This window comes from Asparagus officinalis, chromosome 8 (assembly GCF_001876935.1).
Source record: "Asparagus officinalis chromosome 8, Aspof.V1, whole genome shotgun sequence".
In the NCBI taxonomy this organism is placed as follows: Eukaryota; Viridiplantae; Streptophyta; class Magnoliopsida; order Asparagales; family Asparagaceae; genus Asparagus; species Asparagus officinalis.
In genome coordinates, this window is record NC_033801.1 from 90302870 (window position 1) to 90324263 (window position 21394).

Genomic DNA, 21394 nt, shown 5'->3' on the forward strand with positions numbered 1-21394 from the left:
GTTCGAGATTGTAACATTGGTTCTATATAGTTGAGGCTTGAAGTATATCTTTTGAGTGCTGATTTCAATCATAGAGTTGGAATTGGTATTTAGGGATCTACAATTTGAGACATATAGTATATATATATGGGGGTTTTCTTGTTTGGATTATTTCGCTCGACGTACTACGTCTCATCTTGTAGGGGTGTCTAAATATTAACTCCATTAGATACGGGGAAATTGATATAGGTAGACTATGCTTAATAGATAGAGCCTCCACTTCATCTAGCAGTCCTTTCCCTGGGGGCGGATGGAGTTGATCTTGCTGTAGCACTCTGACGCTCTTGTTGTTATTCTTTTTGTTTAAATTGTATCTTTCAGGCAGATCAGAGTTTCGGAGAGCCGCAGGATGACGGAGTTCTAGCTTAGTCGCCGTCGCACGGTTTTAGCAATTGAAGCTCCACTATATAGTTATGTTCATTGTTCAGATTTTAGAGTTATAATCATTTTTGTAGAGGCTGAGTGCCTTAGTGAGATTCCATTTGACTCATTGTGTTGAGATGTATTTCTGACTCAGAGATATCTTCATGCTATTTCAGTTGGGCTCATTTGTTGATATACTTCTTCTGTGCATATCTGATTTTGTACTACTATTATTATTTGCCTGTTTGTACCTTCACCTATTTGTTATTTCCACTAGAGAGATAGTGACTATGATTGTGAAACATGTCGTGGCATGGTGTTTTGTACTTGGCAGGTTTGACAATCTGGGTTTCACCTAGGACTGCAACCTTGTGTGAACATTGGGACGTCACAGTTGGTATCAGAGCTCTAGTTCCAGCATCCTTAGGATCATCCTGTGTCGAGTCGTGGAGCTAGAATAGAGTTTCTTAGGATTCATGTATAGAGTCCACTAAGAATTTCCTAGAATGAGTGAGGACGATATGTGTGTATTTCTCAAAATTTTGGAATTTTTTTTTATGACGATTATTTTATGTTGATTTAAAGTATTTGCATGAATACTACATGTTATGAATAAGTATTGTGATACGTTATGTATATATATATTTGGGACCTCATTTACTTTGTCCATTAAGCTCTCCTCTTGATATTATAAATGATGGGACGAGGAGGCGGTCGAGATAAAACTCACACTCAGAGAGCTAGGCAATCAGAGCCCGAGCCGTAGCAGGCTCCACAGTATCTGATCGACTTTATGGAACCATTTGCAGTAAGCTTTTGTAATACTCGAGGAGCGAGAGGCACATCCGTTTTTGTCAGCAGTATTATTTTTTGGAGTTTCACCACCAATTGTACCAGTCAGGCCTAATGAAGAGGCAATACCAATAATTTCATCATCACCAGAGAATGGCAGCAATGGATAGCAATGACTTTAGATTTTCGTAGGAGCAGTGAATATAACTTATTTGGGAAAATTTTGTTTGCTTCTTCGACAAGCAGTTAGAGCTAGTTCGACTAAAGCAGTGTGATATACCTATAGTTAATAATGAAATCAAGACTAACATTATGGAAATGACAAGCGCAAGAGGCCTATTGTGGGATCTAGAGGACATAGCAGCGGGGTAAGAATATTTACCATCAGCAACAAAGATATTATAAGAAGATAGCACAACATGATTTGATAGTGCTGCAGCAGCGTATAATTCGGGACACATGATACAATCTGACATAGAGCAAAGGATTGTCGCAGTATACCAGCAGGAGACCAGCATGACAGAGGTCAGGGTTAATAGTCTTAGCGTCTCGGTTATGGCCAGCATCGGAAGATAGATGTACTACCGGTTTTTCTAAGGATTTAGGAACTAATAGGCCATAATTACGCTATTCAGAGTATTCATCAGTGTCAGATGGACCCATGTGTTTCACCGCCAGTAGCGCAGCAGGCGCCGGCCACCAGCAGAGTTTATGTAGTCGCGCCACATGATCATAGTGCGAACTGAGTTTTCGTAGTAATTTCTTATCCAGCTCGAATCTTGTTTGATTCAGGAACTTCGTATTCTTTCATATCTCATGCCTTCATGTATAGGCTTCAGTTAGTTACTCATCCCTTAGATGTTCTGTTATTAGTTTCTACTCCTCTAGGGAAGATGTCCCTATTAGAGAGTATATATAGGAGATGTGTCATCAATATAGATGATTTTGAGTCCATCTTTGACATGGTTGTCTTGTGGATGTCGAATTTTGACATCATTCTTGGTATGAAATAGTTATCATCCTATAATATTAATATCGACTGTTTTGCTAAAGCAGTACGCTTGTGAGCATTCATTGGGGTTGTATAGATAGTGTTAGACCCTAGAAGGGGGATGATTAGGGTCTTATGCTAATCTAATCCGATTAAATACCAATTAAAATTAATTAACAAGTTATCCTAGCAAGTATAAAATACCACAAGATATATGAGCTAGGATAAGAAATGTAAACAATGAGATATATCCTATATGATGAAATATATATGCAAGGACATATAAACTAACACAAGGGTAAATAATATGAAACAAGATAGAGGATGATATGAATAATGAGACAAGGGTGATATGAGTAATGAGCACAAATATAAATGAACGCCAAAGCACATTCAAACATAATCAAATGATCACGGAGTTCAGACCTTCCGTCCTACGTCTCCGCTCCCTACTCCCGGGGAGAAATCCACTATCACAACCGGGTTTTCTACGTTCACCCGAATAACGTTTACACCTCACACTCGGTTGTCTAGCTAACCGAAAACTTTACAATCAACACTCTTGCAATCACACTCTACACCCTCACAAGTGTTGGACCTAGCCGTGTCTCCCTCAAGTGCTCGGTTACAACCTCTCCCTAGGCTTGTTAACCGACGCCACTCCTCTTGGGATGATCCCCGACTCTCACCACACACTCCTCTCGTTGTACAAGTGTATTACAAAGTGATCTCACAATTAGGCTCAATAAATGTTTGTTCTCTACTATGGATGAGAACACAATGAAAGCTCACACTCAATGTTACAACTCTCACCAACCCAAATATATTATGAATGCAAATACAATAAGCTCAAGTGGGTGTGTGTAACAATGAGATAAAATCAAATCTAAACTCAATATAAAAACTAGCTTTAATAGAAATGATAATTAACAAATAATTAATAAATAAAAAGCTAGAGTAGAGTTTAGAAAACTTCTCAATAGATGACAAGATGGAGAGATGGAGATTGAAGCCCAAACAAGAAGGTGATCTCATCCACTTGTGAAAACTTCTTCATAAACCAAAAAAACACTAAAACACACTTAAACCCTTGTTTAAAACTTTCTTAAACTTGTTTAAAACACTCTCATAGTTACTGAGATAGAAGGGGGTTTGGGGGTTTATATAGGAAGAGGAAACAACAGCAAAAACCCCAAACAAATGACAAAAAAGCCCCAGCCAACGATAACAAGAAATAGCCGTTGGAATAGAATTGACAGAACAGCGGTTGACCGAAAAAATTCGCGGTTGACCGTGATCTAGATCCCAAACTGAGAAAACGAGCAGAGACTTCTTCGGTCGACCGGTGCGGTCGACCGATGGAAATTTCGAGCTCTCGGTCGACCGACAAACTCTCTGATGCCCACTGACGAATGAACACAGGTGTGGTCGATCGGTGCGGTCGACCGAGGACTGATACATGAAAATAAAGTTCTGAAAATAGTTTTTTCTGATTTTAAAACACTGTTTAAAAATATCAAATAAATTCAAAAAAATGTAAAACTTTGGGGAATGATTGTAGACATGATAATAAACATGCTATCAGTCATTTTGCAAAATAGTCCAAAACACAAAAATGTAAACATATGAATTTTGACATTTAGGCTAAACCATGTTTTAAAACTTTGCACAATGATTATGTAGAATTAATAAAATATGTATATGATTATTGTTAAGTCCAAAAACTAAGAAAATAATATTTTCACAAAATTGTATATTCTATGCAATATATACTAAAACACAATAATAAATATGAAACATGTGATTTCATATTTATAAACATGAAAACTCAAAAACTATGTATGTATATATATAACTATATATATGCATAGAAACCAAAACTTATGTATATATATATAACTATATATATATACGAAGAAACCAATAAATGTGTGTGTATAGATAATTGAGCTTAGAGTACTTAACACACATAATATAAATCCTAAACTACATTACCCAAGCAATCTTGATCTTCAATTAAGCCTCAACTTGGTATACATGCGGATGAAGCTTGAACTTGATCTTTAACTTTGAATTGCAAGGCTTCACCGACATTCCGCCAACCTCCTTTGGATATGATCGTTGAAGCTCTATTCCATCCATCCTCCAACTACGTTGTTTGTCTATAATAAATAAGAAAACACAAATACTAGACAAACAACATTAGTGGTAAATTGTTTGTTAAACATCATCAAAACAAGAAGGCCAACAGATAGTAGCAACCTCATAGGGTAACCAGAATGCAGAGTCATTTCTGGCATGCATCGAGGAGGTGATGATACGGGATCGGGGTACAGTTTTGAGCGAGACCGGAGTCATCTCAGAGTATAAGGATGTCATTCAGGACATACCTATTTTTCTCCACTGAGAAAGGTTGTTTCCCTGCATCGAGTTGCAGCAGGCACCGTACCGATATTCCGAGCACCCTATCGTGTGGCATCCGTTGAGATGAGGGGGCTACAGACATCGCTAGATGAGATGTTATCTCAGAGTTTTATTCTACGGAGTCTTTTTGTGGGAGCACCGGTCCTCTTCGTGGAGAAGAAGGACTATAACATGCGATTGTGTGTTGATTATCATGGGTTGAGCAAAGTCACTATTCGGATCAGGTATCCACCATTGAGGATTTATGAGTTGTTTGACCAGCTGTAGGGAGCGCAGCATTTCTCGAAGATTGATCTTCGTCTTAGTTATTTCCAGTTGCGAGTATGGTAAATGGATATTTTCAAAACATCATTTTTTGACTCAGTATGGGTCTTTTGAGTTCTTGTCATGCCATTTGGGCTGACCAATGCACCCGCGGTATTCATAGATTTGATGAACCAGGTTTTTCGTCCATGATAGGACCAGTTCGTAGTCGTTTTATCGACGACATCCTTATATTTTCGGGATCGGAGGCAGAACACGAGCAGCATCTTCTATTGGCATTGCAGGCATAGTGGATAATCGAGATTAGAGGCATTAGTGATATGCTGAGTTCAGCAAATACGAGTTTTGGCTATAAGAAATTAGATTTTTAGGCCACGTAATCAGCAGGGGGGCATAACAGTGGATCCATCCATTGTTATGGTTGTACTTGTTTGGAAGCCGCTAAGAACCATTACAAAGATTCATAGTTTTGGTAGGGTATGAGAGAAAGTTTATTCGGGACTTATCGAAGATTGTGATACAACTTGCACACCTTATGAAGAAGGGTGTATAGTTTGCTTTGGGCACGGGGTGCCAGGAAGCCTTTGAGAATATTAAGGCTAGATAGACTATAGTAACAATTTTGACTTTTCTGAGCAGTGATACAGTATCTGTCGTTTACGTGGACACGTCATTAATAGGACTAGGAGGTGTTTTGATGCAGACCCAGAGGGTATAACTTATATTTCGTGACAGTTGAGCCGTTTCATACTAGATATACAGTGTATTCAGGTATAATAAAAATGTACATAGATGTGAAGAGACACTCCTGGAGGAGTTTCCAGAATTTGATAGATAGCCAGTGTGATATTCTAGTGTTTTTCACCCACAGCCGGATGGGCAAACGGAGAGAGTAAACCAAGTGTTGGAAAACATGTAGCAAACATATATTATAGACTTGCAGGATAGCTGGGAGGATCATATTCCATTGATTGAGTGTGATTTTAATATTATTTATCATAGACTATTAGCATCACACCGTATGAGGAATAATACGGGAGGCAATATAGATTGTTTACTCATTTGACAGAAATACAAGAAAGTTTATTACTTAGACAGGAGCTTGTAAGGCAGACTACAGAAAAGGTAACAGAGATTCGGGAACTCATTTTTGCAGCGCATAGTTGTCAGAAGAGTTACGTAGACCGGAGACAATAATCGTTAGAGTTCTAGATTGGGGACTATGTCTTATTGAAAATATCGCCGATGTATTTAGTGACTCGGTAGACGGGGAAAGTTTATCCCAAGGTATATTGGCCCGTTCATGAGAGTTGAACATTTTTGGAGCCGTTTTATATGGGCTAGATCTTCTAGTATCAATGTCAAGTAGACACGATGTTTTCCATGTTTTGATAATTTAGAAGTAATTGCGTGACGAGGAGTCGTAGAGGGTGATTGATGCACCAGAATTTGAGTTTCAGATAGATTTAACTACCATGGAGATCACAGGTTATATTCTTACTAGAGAGAACGAGAGTCTTAGAAAGGAAGTAATACCTTAAGTTAAAGTTTAATAGAGATAGAAAAGAGATGAGGAGACTTCTTGGGAGCGCGAGGAGGATATGCGTCGCGACTACCCGCAACTATTCTAGTGGGTAAATTGATTTGGTATTGCTTATTGATGTTTATGATTTTTGATTGTTCTATATGGTCATATTTATATGTAATGCTAAAATAGGGGTATTAACACTTAGCTCCTAATCATTTGGAACACATGGTATATATATGGGGGGTTCCTTGTTTGGATTTTTCGCCCGACGTACTAGTTTCGTTTAGTTAGGGGTTAAGTGGGAATATTCATATTTTGGAGTGTTAAGTATAGATATTTTAATGTTTCATATCTAAAGAATTATGGTAATGTATTATTAATCTCTACGATACGGTTGCGGAATTTTGAGGACGAAATTCTTTTAAGGGGGGAAGAATGTAAAACCCCGTAAATTTGAATATTTTATGATAAATTGTGGTAAATATGTTATATAGTAAAAAATAATATATTTTGATATTTGAGTATGATAAGAATTGATTTGAGATCAATTCAATGTATATTTGTGAAAATGAGTATGATAAGAATTGATTTGAGATCAATTCAATGTATATTTGTGAAAATATGAGTGCAAATGCACAAGACATGCACAAAGGCCAAAAGAAATGTATATTTGTGAAAATATGAGTGCAAATGCACAAGACATGCACAAAGGCCAAAAGAGTAAAAATCTAGGAATAATGATTAGTTGAGATTTTTTTATATTTTACACACCTATTCAGTCAGAATTTTGAAAAGTGTTAAAAACCAAAGTTGTAGGTCTCTTCAACAGATTTCCAACAAATCTTAGATCACCTTATTCCGAGGTCGTATGAGAAAGTTACAACCAAAATACCAAAGATTATTTTCCTAATCAGACTAGGTTTCCTGGTTCGGGTCAAACAGTTTTGTTTCGGGTTTGCCTCTATAAATACCTGTGTTTTTCACGAAATTTCTTTTCTTTTATCATATCTATGAACCCTAGCAGCCACCCTCTCCCCTCAAAAACCCTAGACCTTTTTCTTATGAGTTTGGAGAGCTTTGTTAAGCAAAACACCGGCACGAGGGGGAGATCATCGACGTGTAGCGAGGGAGAACGGGTTGTTCATGCTCGTGGTTTGCTTGCTGATTGTTTCAGAGGCTTGCACATAAGATTAAGGCAAGATCACTTACATCCAAACCCATCCCCATAGTTAAATAACTAGCTTAGAAGTTTATTTTGTGTTTACATGCTTAGATCTTAATCTAATGTGAAAAACATTTGATTTTTTTTGTTAAATCTTAAACTCATGTTAGATCTATATGTTTTTCTTGCTATTTATAATAGAAATATGATCATGATCATTAGGGTTGCTTTTAAATTCATTTTTATCTTGTTAATCATGTGCTAATCATGTTTAAACCCTAATTTGACTTTTAATTGAGTTAGCATGTGGATTAAAGTTGAGAAAACCCTAAGTTTGTGATACCTAATTGTTAAAATATGATTTAATGAATGATTATCTTTCCTAAGTTGATTGGCAATCATGCTTATGTTTAATATGTTAAAAGTCCATGCTTTAGATTGAAGAATTTAGTTAATCTAATGAAAGAGGCTTGATTCGTTGTTTTGAGCCTTCATGCATGTTTTAGGGTTTTGAATACAAATCTAATGCATAGAATTATGTTTATAATTGTTGAGTTGTTTCCAGATGTTCACATATGCTGTGGCATATTTGCATACAAATTTTATGAAGTTTTAGACATGTTTATATCGAGGAAACACAACGTGAACACAACATACACAAAGAGCATGAGAATCTGGAAACAGGGTTCACGGTCGACCGCATGCAGGACAGAGACCTGGGTAGTCTCTGGAGCCCATCGCAGTTGACCGCCACGGTCGACCGCCAGTCTGTTTTGGCTGTGCATGTATATTTAAGTTTGTTTTTGCTTGTCGAACGAATTTCTCGACCTTATGATGATAGACTATGATATTAGTGATTGTTAAACACCTGGGATTATTGTGAACTTCGGATGTGGACACGCACACTGAGATTGGTGTATGTATGCTAGATTATGTTAGATTGACACACTTTCGACACGAGTTAAATTGATAAACACATATGAATAATGATGTTCTATACGTATCCAAAAATAGGGACATAATAAAACCTATTTTCGCAGGGCGATTGAGTATGAAATTACCAAAGTATCGTTATTCCATGTATCCGGGATAGGGAGATAAAACTTATTGTCGCAGAGCGATTGAGTAAAAATATTAAAAGAGTATCGCTATTGCATAAAGAGATGCTCACATATATGTATTATCAGTTATAGTTACTCCCATGTTAGATTACCCAGGAGTAGGGTACATTCTTTGGTTTGTGGCATACATGATATGGCCTATGATGATGTTTGAGTTGAATGATATTCTCTTATAATTGCGCCAACTACTTGAGAAGTAGTTCGAGATTGTAACATTGGTTCTATATAGTTGAGGCTTGGAGTATTTCTTTTGAGTGCTGTTTTCATTCATAGAGTTGGAATTAGTATTTAGGGATCTACAACTTGAGACATATAGTATATATATGGGGGTTTCCTTGTTTGGATTATTTCGCTCGACGTACTACGTCTCGTCTTGTAGGGGTGTCTATATATTAACTTCATTAGATACGGGGTAATTGATATAGGTAGACTATGCTTAATAGATAGAGCCTCCACTTCATCTAGCAGCCCTTTCCCTGGGGGCGGATGGAGGTGATCTTGCTGTAGCGCTCTGACGCTCTTGTTGTTATTATTTTTGTTTAAATTGTATCTTTCAGGCAGATCAGAGTTTCGGAGAGCCGCAGGATGACGGAGTTCTAGCTTAGTCGCCGTCGCACGGTTTTAGTAGTTTAAGCTCTACTATATAGTTATGTTCATTGTTCAGATTTTAGAGTTATAATCATTTTTGTAGAGGCTGAGTGCCTTAGTGAGATTCCATTTGACTCATTGTGTTGAGATGTATTTCTGACTCAGAGATATCTTCATTCTATTTCAGTTGGGCTCATTTGTTGATATACTTCTTTTATGCATATCTGATTTTGTACTACTATTATTATTTACCAGTTTGTACCTTCACCTATTTGTTGTTTCCACTAGAGAGATAGTGACTGTGATGGTGAAACATGTCGTGGCATGATGTTTAGTGTTTGGCAGGTTTGATAATCCGGGTTTCATCTTGGACTGCAGCTTTGTGTGAACCTTGGGGCGTCACAAACATGTTCGCGGGGAAAATCGTTTTCATTGACGTCATTGTTTTCTTAAGCAACTGTTTATCGGTTACAAAAGATCCGGTCTTTTTATAAGATCCGGTTACAATAAAATCAAAGAAAAAAGAAGAAAATTACAACTTTTCTTTTCTCGAACAAATCGCAAGATCCTGTTTTACGGTCTCTTGCTTGTGTGGGTTCTTCGCCTGCGCCGGGGTTAATCCGTGGACCACCGCGCGATCTTGATCCTTTCGGATCTATACGGTATGACGGGTGTTATTTCACGAAGGAAATAACAGCCGGGGGTACTATTTCACCAAGGAAATAATAGCCTTTAGTAATCGAAGTCGACCAAGCGAAATCGATACTCTTCTCGGGATCAAAAACCAAGTTTTGATCCGGAGGATAACCGTGTGGATCTCAGATCTGATCTCTCTCTCGAACTCCTACCTTGTTTGACATGGATGATCTCCAAGAACCAGATCTGAAAAGTCCAAGTCTTCCAAGCTTCAAAACTCCAAGGTTTAGTTCTTAATCCGGCAGAGTTTCGGCTCCAAAGTTTCAAGTCCCTAAAACAATGAGCCCTCATGTCTATTTATAGGCATTTGAAACCGGATCTAGGTCCAGATCTGGGCCCAGATCCGTGGCTCGGCCAGGTGGCTCGGTCACCTGGGTGGCTCGGCCAGGTGGCTCGCGTGAGCCACCCAGGTTGCTCGGACACCGAGCCCACCAAGTGGTGGCTCGGTGGCCACCAAAGCACCAAAACGTGGCTGGCCACGAGCACCAAAAGTGTAGCTCGGTGAGCCACAAGTTAGCCTCGGCCACGAGCCACCAAGGCGGTGCTCAGGTGCCGCCGTCACGCTACCAAAAGGTGAGCCGGCCACCGACCACCTTCTGGTGGCTCGGCTTTGGCCAAGCCCTCCGGGTGTTCGCCGCTTCGCCCGTTTTCCGATTTTGTAGTTTATCCGATCTTTAGTGTTGATCTGGACTCTGATTTGGCAATCCGGATCCTGATTTGGTAGTAAATCCGCTTTGGAGTTCGAGTTCAAGTCCGCTCCCGGTCTTGTTTGATGTGGTGGACTCTACGGTTAGATGACTCAGTGCTTCATCGACCCGTTGGTTCGTTGGTTTGTCGAATCACCGTACCGAGCTGTGTTAAGGGACCTATAAGTAGTTTTATACGCCTACAGATACCCCCTCCAAAGTATTTCAGTCTCATTCTTTTATAGAATAGTCTGGAATACTTTGGATATGATTGTCCCAACCTTCAATCGGTATGACGGAATTTTGGAATGGCTTCTATTCTTGATTCCTTCAATCCTCCAGGCTATTCAGTGCTTTGTCGAATGTCTACAAGGGTTCCGGTGCTGCATTTATTGTCTCACCGTTGTCGGAATTTTGAACTTGAAGTCAATTCTTGATTTTCTGATTTTTAGCTCTTGTTTGCTGTTTCAACATAGAACCGACCATCGATTGTTGGTGTTGGGTCTTCATTTGCAACGCGTTGTTCGGCGTTTGACACAGTTTATACTCATACATCTGTCGGAGTGTTGTTCAGTTATCCTTAAGAATATTTTTAGAATAATACTCTCCAGAAACTTCCCAACAAAAATAGGGAATAGTTTATACTCGTATACCTTATTGGAGTATTAAGAATTAGCTGAACCGGCCTGATAATGACCCAAAAAAGGTAGTAATTAGGCTAAAAAAAATCCTCCGACCCTTCCGAATATATGGGAGAGGAATGAATAAATAAGAGACTGAACCGTCGGTCGATTTGAAGTCGTTTCGATACTCGGTTCAGCTCCAATTTGAATTTTGGTCCAAATCTGGTTCAAACTGGTTCAGAACTGGTTCAACCTGGTTCAAGACTGGTTCATGACTGGTTCAGGACTGGTTCAGCCTGGTTCGGTCTGGTTCAGCCAGGTCTGGTCTGGTTTAGCCTGGTCTAGTTTGGTTCAGCCTCATTTGAACTGATTTATCCTGGTCTTGTTCGGTTCAACCTGGTCTGGTCTGGTTCACGGCTGGTTCACACTATAAAAGAACCCTTTTTCTCCTCTTTTAGGGCCGACCCCCCTTCTCCCCTATTTTGGATTTTTCTCTTCCCTCGTGCATCTTTTCTCCTTCAAACCTTCAAATTTGTCTTAGATCTACCCTTCCTCTTGATCTTAGACTGAAAAATCCCTCAAAATTTCCATATATAGAATTTCTCTCAGGCCCCTCGAGCACGTGGTTCGAGCTTCCTTCAAGATCTAATTTTTGTTGGATCCTCGAGCTTTTCCTCAGGTAAATCCTCTATAATTTTGGCATATTTCATGTTTAATTCAGTATATGAATTTGTGGGATTGCATATGAGGTTTAGGGTTTGTGATTTGGCGCCTCGAGCTCATATTTCAGGGGGTAGAATTTGGAGATCTGAGGGGTTTAATTATAAAAAAGAGGGGATAAAATTTTAGGGTTAGAGTTTGTCACCCTAACTAAATTTTTTTTTGTATCTGATCCTCTGATTTACTTTGCAGATCATCATGTCGCATATCCCGAGAGGTCAATCACCTACTGTGTCGGCTGATGGCGTGCTTCCCTCGTATGCTAGTGAGCTCTTTTTTTGGTGTGTTTGTAGATTAATCTTTTTTCCCGCTTTGTTCTCCTTGGTGAGACAATTGGGAAGAGCCTTGATTCTCCTTGGTGAGGATCGACGCTTTAAATATAGGTTTTGCTTGGTCAAAACCATATCTCAAAATAAATAAAGGGGGCGCTTTGAAGCTGTATTGTGCATTATAAGGCAGAGATATATTGTTGATATACCCTATTTTATGAATGCACAATGTAGCGAAATCATCTTACCCTTTATAAAGCAATGACTCTATCTTACTCATTTGTAAGATGAGTTCAACTTCCTTTTATAACTGAGACTAACAAACGCTTAATTGCTTGTTTCCAGTGGGATATCCTTCTGGAGCGTTCTCATCTCATGCAGTGTACGGGCGTCGTGACAAGTATTATTCGACCTCCGATGATTTTTCACCTATTCCACTTACTCCTCGGTTTGCTTCGGGCACGTCGACAGAGGTTGCCCAGGTGGTACAGGAAGGTGGACATCGAGTTCTTCGACAGCTGATTACTGATGCGCCTTTCGTGAAGGATACCAGCTCTGTTCAACCTCTCAGGAAGACTGACTTTTTGTTTGGCGACTCTGTTAGAGACCCTGATGCCGTGTTTATTGACGCCGAGCAGTGGCTTCATAAAGATGGCGGTGGTTTTCTATATTTGCCTAAGATTCCTCGACACCGCTCATTGACTGAGCTCAGGCGTCAGGCCGTGACACGGGAGATGTTGTGGCGCTTGACGGAGGAGCATGAGAGCGTTCACTGTGGCTATATTACTCATCAGGCAGCTCCTGGTTCGAGCAGGAGTCATATCATTGGATTGCGTCCTGGAGTATTGGGGCTGGATACACCGCCGCGTAACGAATTTCTTGCTTCTGCTTCCACCTTGAAGAATTGTCTCGCCGACTTAGGACGGGAGATACCTGCGACGCGCCATAGATTTTATGGCTGGGTCCATTCTTTAGACAAGCTTTGGTGGGCTCGTATGACGAAGTACGTCTTAAGCCGATGGAGCGAGGAGTTGCACGCTTGTGGTCTATATGCAGCTATTCGTTCCACCATGTATGGTTTACCCGTCAGCGCTAAACATTTCTTCACTTTGTGCGAGCTCTATAACCCGCGAACACTTTTCTGACTAAGCACGGAGAGTTGGGCTTGGCTCTCCATGAGATGCACAAGATTTCTGGTTCGCCCATGGGTCAGATGCTATATCAGGAGTACTTTCCCTCCAACCATGAGTTAAGTCAGCTGAAGGACCGCAAGCCCGACCGCTATGAGACTTTATGGGATCTTACATGTCACTACCATATTGCTTTGGCGCAGTCTGAGCCTTTAGCGAAGAGGACTAAGTCACATGTGAGCCTGAAGCAGTTTGCTTGTTATTTGTTCAGAAATCTAGAGAGCAATTCTGGCGAGGCTATATGTGAGCTGGCAACGCTTACTCCTTCAGAGGTTAATGGTCTGCTGAAGAAGATTGACGCTCACTCCTATACCATTAGCAGTCCTGAGAGTGGCTTTCCTGTAGGGACCAAATTTAAATCATTCTTATGGCATGCGACCGCATCGATTCAGCCGATGACCCTTCTCGCCGATTACCTTGCTATCTGGTTAAAGAAATGCATGGTCCCGTGTCAGTCCAGTGACATTTTGCCATTGGAAGTACTCTACCCAGCAGTTCAGCTTGCCTACAAAAAAGAACTTTCGCTTCTTCCGGTGATGGTGGCTAACATTCATCGAGGGCTTCGACAGATTTCTAGTACCTTCACACAGAAAGAAGATGCACCGTCGGCTAAGATTCCTCTTTCTAAGGTGGAGCTCCCATACACCTATTTGATGGCTTGGTTCGTCCTTCATCGTTCTGATATGATGTAGGTGCAGAATGCCATAGACCACTCTGTTCCCCTATTACAGTTGCTTGAGAATGGCGAGTGGGAGGGCCGAGGATTCCCTGACATCAGAAGGGGCTAGTGAACATTAGGCCGGGTTATCTGACCTTCCGGGTGAGGAATCAGTGCTTCATAGAGCCATATCTACTCTGCCAATTCACCCACCAGTTTGGTTATGATCAGCTTTATGTCGGGAATCCGCGTCAGTAGCTTCGGACTCATGGCGGTTTGGTGGACGGTCTCCGAGCATGGCTGTGGACCGTGACGGGCTGTACTGGTGCTAAGTTCAGTCTCCCGAGTGTTGAGCGTCAGTTAAAGCTCACCTTCTTAAGCTGCAGGTGGGTGTTAGCAGCTAACAAAACCGTCCCCGTGAAGCCGATTGCAGAGTTAGACTCGTTGGATTGACGAAGAAGGAAAGAAGATCTTCAATTCTGCTGATGAGGCTTCAGGCGGAGATCTTGAAGATTACGAGGACTATTCCGAGCGAGGTTAACTACCTATCTTTTCCTTCTGTCTTCCAGAATTATTAATCTTGACAATTGTTTGATGTTTCAGGGACCACGACTGACAAGGATGAAGAATTCCGTCCTTTTGCTCAGGCGAGGCCTTTGATTGTTGTCCCAACTTCTAGGCGGAAGAGACTAGCCTACAAGCCGCGTGCAGATCCACGTGCAGATCTGCGAGCATCCAAGATGGATTTGGCTGGTGATGATCCTACTAGCGACGGAGGTAATATCTACCCTATAGACCATCCTCTTGATCATTCAGAACTTCAGACTCATGCTTTTCCATTTCTATATAGGAGAGCGTGGGGAAGACGAGACAAGTCTTGATCCTGCTCCTCGTGATTTTGCATTTTCTTATGAGTCTGACTTATCACACCAAGTAGAAAAGCCTGCAGAAGCTGCCGACGTTAGGGAAACCGTCAATGTAGGACCCGATTCAGCGAATCCAGGTACATCTACCATTGACAATGTATCCTTTAGATGGCACACAAAGGAGTTGAACGATTTAGAATTCGTGCCTCCCCTAATTGTCTCTATGCTTCTTGCTCTTTTAGATAAATTGCAGGAGGCAAATATGGATCTTGGGAATAGAGAGGCTAACACACCCATAAGAGGTAACTCATTTCCATTGGTCATAGTCTTTTTATTCTTCTTTCGCATTTATATTTTCTTTTGTTAGATTTTTCGACTAATGATTTCGACGAGGAAGGTTTGCTCGTGGACACTCCTATGCTCCACTTCATGTATGGCTCTCCTCAGATTGATGACCAAATGCCTGAAGATATGTTTCCTGAGTCTACACTCCCTAAGAATCCCGAGGATGGTCGTTTTGAAGGTACGTGCCTCTTCTCAAGTTAATTATAGGACTAGCCAATTTTTGACTAATGCAGCTATAAATCTGAGAATTCCGTTTTGTGTTTGACAGATTGACAGAAGCTTTTGTCGAGACTGATCCTCAACAGTGGTTACACCTCCACTACCCCCAGTGACTCAAGGGGAAGAAGGTATAAATTAAGCAACTGAGAAATGTTATTTATTTTCTCATCAAAGCTTTTGACGGATTTCTCCTTTTTGTGTAGGGCTTTCTTCTCGGCTTCATGTCCTTGTGAAGGAGTTATTATCAGACAACGACCCTGAGAAGATCATCATCTGTATAGAAGTCCGCTCCTTCTTCTTCTTCGTGAATGCTATGATTAGCAAACTCATCAACGGCGGACTTTTCCTTCACCAATTTAAGCCTTTCCTTGATTCTAGAATAAATTCAATAAGGGATGCAGGATATCCGGATCTGGCGAAGGCTATAGTTGATGACCTTGATTGCCTGGAGCACGAGCTTCAGATGTTACGTGAGCTCCAGGATGCAGGTGCCTCTTCATTCATTGCTGACCATTTGGATACTCGCTTACAGACATGGCGCGATACTTGAATTCTTGCTGAGTTCGAGATTCAGGTGCAGCGGGATCGGGTAGACCGAGTTGCGGCTAACCATGCTGTTAGATCATCTTCACTTGACGATCTTGACCTTTCTATTGCCTCTTGCGAGACCAAGATAGAACAGTTCAGAAGAGGGCTTCGTGAAGAAGAGGAAACTTTGAGTATCCTTCAGATGACGAAGGTACAGGATCAGCAAGCCCACACTGCCTTATCTGAGGAGTTGAAGTCCTTGAAGCAGAAGCCATCACGTTTGACATGATTGACCATAATACTCATAGGATTTTTGGCAAACCCCCAGCCTTCAACGGGTTTGATTAGCCTTTACCGACTACCGTTTGAGTCGGGCTAGCATGCGGATTGTTTTAAGTCCGTTCGCATGTAACGTTGCGCTCAGAGATTGAATCCTCTGAGACTTGTTGCTATGACTTTGAATACATAGGCTTCGCCATTGTTACGGGAATAGGCTACCCGGCGACACGTGTTAGGTGTTGACTTTAGGATTTTTGGCTAACCCCCAGCCTTTAACGGGTTTGATTAGCCTTTACCGACTACCGTTTGAGTCGGGCTAGCATGCGGATTGTCTAAATCCGTTCCGCATGTAACGTTGTGCTAAGAGAGTAAATTCTCTGAGACTTTGTGCTATGATGTCGAATACATAGGCTTCGCCATTGTTACGGGAATAGGCTACCCGGCGACACGTGTTAGGTGTTGACTTTAGGATTTTTGGCTAACCCCCAGCCTTCAACGGGTTTGATAAGCCTTTACCAACTACCGTTTAAGTCGGGCTAGCATGCGGATTGTCTAAATCCGTTCTGCATGTTACATTATGCTAAGAGAGTGAATTCTCCGAGACTTTGTGCTATGATGTCGAATACATAGGCTTCGCCATTGTTACGGGAATAGGCTACCCGGCAACGTGTATTAGACGCTGACTTATCCCTAGTTAGGCTTCGGGATAAAATACCCCAGAATCGGACTCTGGTGTCTTTTTCTGCGGAAAAAGACTAAACCGGCAGCGCGTGTTAGGCGCAGACTTATCCCTGCTTAGGATTCGGGATAAACTTCCTAGGATGAATCCTAAATTGACAAATTTTGGGAAAAGAGGATGCGGGAAAGGCAGAATTTTATATTCTATTTCCCGGTCTTCTTTTAGGGTGAAGGCGAACCCGAAAACAAGGAAGGAAGAATTTTATATTCTATTCCCTGATCCTGGAAAGGAAGAATTTTATATTCTATTTCCAGCGAGGAAGAAACTAGAAGTGGGGTGTCCACTCCGAGAATCTGGAAGATCTAGATAAACTTACCTTTTATAGGATTGGTTATCTGATCGAAAGATGAATTCTTCGTTTATCGAAGCGAAATTTCAACTTTGATTATAACTATAAAAAAGTTTAACCAAAGAGAAAGGAGGGGAGTTCTTTCGTTTATCGAAAGGGGACTCCAGAGGGCCAGAAAGACACTTTTGGTGGACTCATTGTCAATTGAAATTGATCAGTGAGGGATTTTGGTGGTGAAAATGATTTTGGGTTATCCTCTAGAATATTAAGTGTAATATTCTTCAAGGAACTTCCCGATAAATGGGTTATCCTGAATGTACTTGGGATAGTACTTTTTCAGGAACTTCCCATTTATTAGCATTAATTGATTGGCGCCCTCTTGAGTAATCAGGCGATATGCGCCGTTTGAGTAGACTGTGTCTATCACAAACGGTCCTTCCCACTTGGGTTCAAATTTACCTTTCTTCTTGGAATTGAGGATTATCGGTCGGCGAGCAGCGAGGACCAGATCTCCTTCCTTGAAGCTTCTCTGTCGGACTCTTTTGTTAAAAGCCCTAGATATTCTGGCTTGATAAAAACCGGCAGCGCGTGTTAGGCGCAGACTTATCCCTGCTTAGGATTTAGGATAAACTTCCTAGGATGAATTCTAGATTGATAAACTCTTGGAAAAGATCAGTGTGGGAAAGGAATAATTTTATATTCTATTTCCCGGTCTTCTTTCAGGGTGAAGGCGAACCCGAATACAAGGAAGGAAGAATTTTATATTCTATTCCTTGGTTCTGGAAAGGAAGAATTTTATATTCTATTTTCAACGCAAAAGAAACTAGAAGTGGGATCTCCACTCCGAGAATCTGGAAAATCTAGATAAACCTACCTTTTATAGGATTGGTTATCTAAAGATGAGTTTTTTCGTTTATCGAAATGAAATTTCAACTTAGGTTGAAGGCGTTGCTTATGAACTGTGGACCGTTGTCATGAATGATCCGTCTTGGCACGCCGTGTCGGTATATGACATGATGTTTGATGAAATTGATGACGTTGTTCGTCTTTACTTCTCTAAGCGGAATCGCTTCAGTCCACTTTGAAAAGTAGTCTGTGATTGCTAGAATGAATCGATCACCTTTGACTGAAGGGGGAAAAATAGGACCGACAATGTCCATACCCCATGTCTCGAACAGCAAAGACGTGGTTGACGTGTGTAAACGCTCTGGTGGTTGGTGCATATAATTTGCATGTACTTGACAGGCATGACATTCACGGGCGTATTTGATTGCATCATGAACCATTGTTGGCCAAAAATATCCCATTCTCCTAATGCGATCATACAGTTTGGGACCGGGCTGATGCGCACCACATTCTCCTTCGTGTGCTTCCTTAAGAACTTCTTCTGCTTCTTTTTTCGAAAGGCATCAGAGTAACAAACCATCGTACCCTCTACGGTATAATGTATGGGTCTCGGTGTTATAGAAGAATCTTGGTGCTCCCTGGCGGATTGATTCCCTTTCTTTTACATCCTCTGGCAAAATACCATATTGGACGTAGTCAATGCTAGGAAAACGCCAATCTCGGGACTCAAACCCAATTTGAGTTGAATTCACCTCCTTGGCGTTTACGTTTCCATCATCTTCCTCTTCAATATCCATATCGTATATGGGTATGCAGAGCTGATGCGTCCTTACTGTGACTAATAGTTCAGTTTCGGGAGGCTGCGCAAGTGATACCGCTAGTGCTGCCAGTGCATCCACATAAGCATTATGGAGACGAAGGATGTATTCAATAAAGAATTCTTCAAAAGAATCTGCCATTTTGATAGCCTCCTAGTGGTACGGGATCAGGTCTTGGTTCCTGACTTCATACTCTCCACGGACTTAGTTGACTATCAATTGAGAATCCCCAAAAGCTTCAAGATATTCGACCCCCAGCTCCTTGGCGAAACTGAGTCCAATGAGAAGCGCGTTGTACTCGGCTACGTTATTGGAACATGGACTAGTCAGTGAATAAGCCCGAGGTATCACATGCTTCTCCGGGGAAACTAAGACAACTCCAACTCCGGAGGAGACTTTAGAACATCCCGGGGTTATTGCCCTATTAACTGCCCTCGAAGCACCATCAAAGTATAATTGCCATACTTGTTGGTGCGATGTAGTGTTAACCTCGTGGGTTTCGTCCGGTAAGTCATCATATACTTCTCGGCAAGTCATCATATACTTCTGCCGTATTCATTGTCGGGTTTGCCGCCAAAAGATCACAAATCGCTTGTCCTTTGATCGACTTCTGCTGTTTGAAGTGCAAATCATATTGGGACAAGAGAAGGGCCTACTTTGCTAACCGCCAATTCATAGAGGCCGGCTGCGTCATAAATACCCGTACTGGATTAACGTTAGAAATGACGTAAATCGTCTGTCCCACCAAGTAATGCCGCATCTTTTGCATTGCGAATACTAATGCGAGGCATTCTTTCTTAATCATCGGATATCGAGACTCGGCGCCTACCAAGGTCCGACTTAGGTAATAGACTGCCTGTTCGTGACCATTATCATCGTCTTGTGCTAGTAAAGCACTTATCGAGTGGTTCATCGCCTTGAGATAAATCAAGAACGGTCTACCTGATTTTGGTGCAACGAGAACAGGAGGATTCGTCAGATATGTTTTGATATCTTCGAATGCTTTTTGACAAGCGCCATCCCAAATAAATGACACACCTTTCTTGTTTAGCTTAGAGAATGGTTGGCACTTCCTAGAAATATTTGAGATGAATCGCCGGATGTAAGCTAAACGCCCTTACAATCCTCTGAGTTCTCTCAGATTTCTAGGGGGTTGCAGTTCATGTATCGCCTTCACCTTATCAGGATCGATATGTATACCCTTAGTGGTGATGACGAATCCAAGGAATTTTCCCATTCCAAGGAAGGATTTAGTGGGGTTCATCTTCAATTGATGACTCCGCATGAGATCGAACATCGTCTTCAAGTCCTTGATGTGATCTTCTTTGTTGCGACTTTTTACAACCAAATCATCAACGTAGCACTCGACTGTTTTCCTGAGATGTTCTTGGAAAATATTAGTCATTGCTCGCTAGTACGTGGCGCCTACATTCTTTAGACCGAAAGGCATCACCGTGTAGCAAAAGATACCAAGGGGCGTTCTGAACGCTGTATGCTTCTCGTCATCTGGATGCATCTTGATTTGGTTATATCCTGAAAAGCCATCCATAAAAGACATCCTCTCAAATCCGCACGTATTGTCGATAATGACATCCGTGATTGGGAGATGAAAGTCGTCTTTTAGACATGCCGAATTCAGGTCCCTGAAGTCGATGCAAATCCTGATTTTACCGTTCTTCTTCATGACTGGAACGATATTGGCTAGCCAGTCTGGATGTTGCTCCTCTCGGATAAATCCTGATTCGATCAATTTCTTAACCTCTGCCTCAATGGCTTCCATAATCTACGGACGAAACCATCTTTGCTGTTGTTTGACAGGTTTGGCATCCGACTTGATATCGAGGCGGTGCATTGCCAGATTGGGGTCGAGCCCTGGCATATCTTCATAGTTCCAAGCGAATACGTCAATATATTCCCTGACGAGAGCAATTAATTCCTCCTTCTCACTTGAGGGAAGACTATCACTGATGAATATAGGCTTTAGGTTGGCCTCATCACCCATGTTAATTTGGACTATTTTATCTTTAGTGGGGGGTTCTCTCTGTTCGAACCTATCACCATACTGCATGTTCAGGTGATGAACCCATGGGTCTTCCCATGTTTGCATTTGATCATCGTTCTCCATTGTGGACGGATCAGCTGTAGCCATGTTCGCCATTAGGGCTTTGAATGCTTCCCCCAGACTTGTATCGGAATCCCATTCCGAGGAATCTGACGGGTACCCATCTTTGTATTGCTCAGATGATTGGTTATCGATTAACCAGCAACATTCGTCTTCTGAAGAAGATTCATACCCTAACCCTCGTCTGAATTTATAATAATCATCCGGTTTCCCTTTTGGTACATATGCC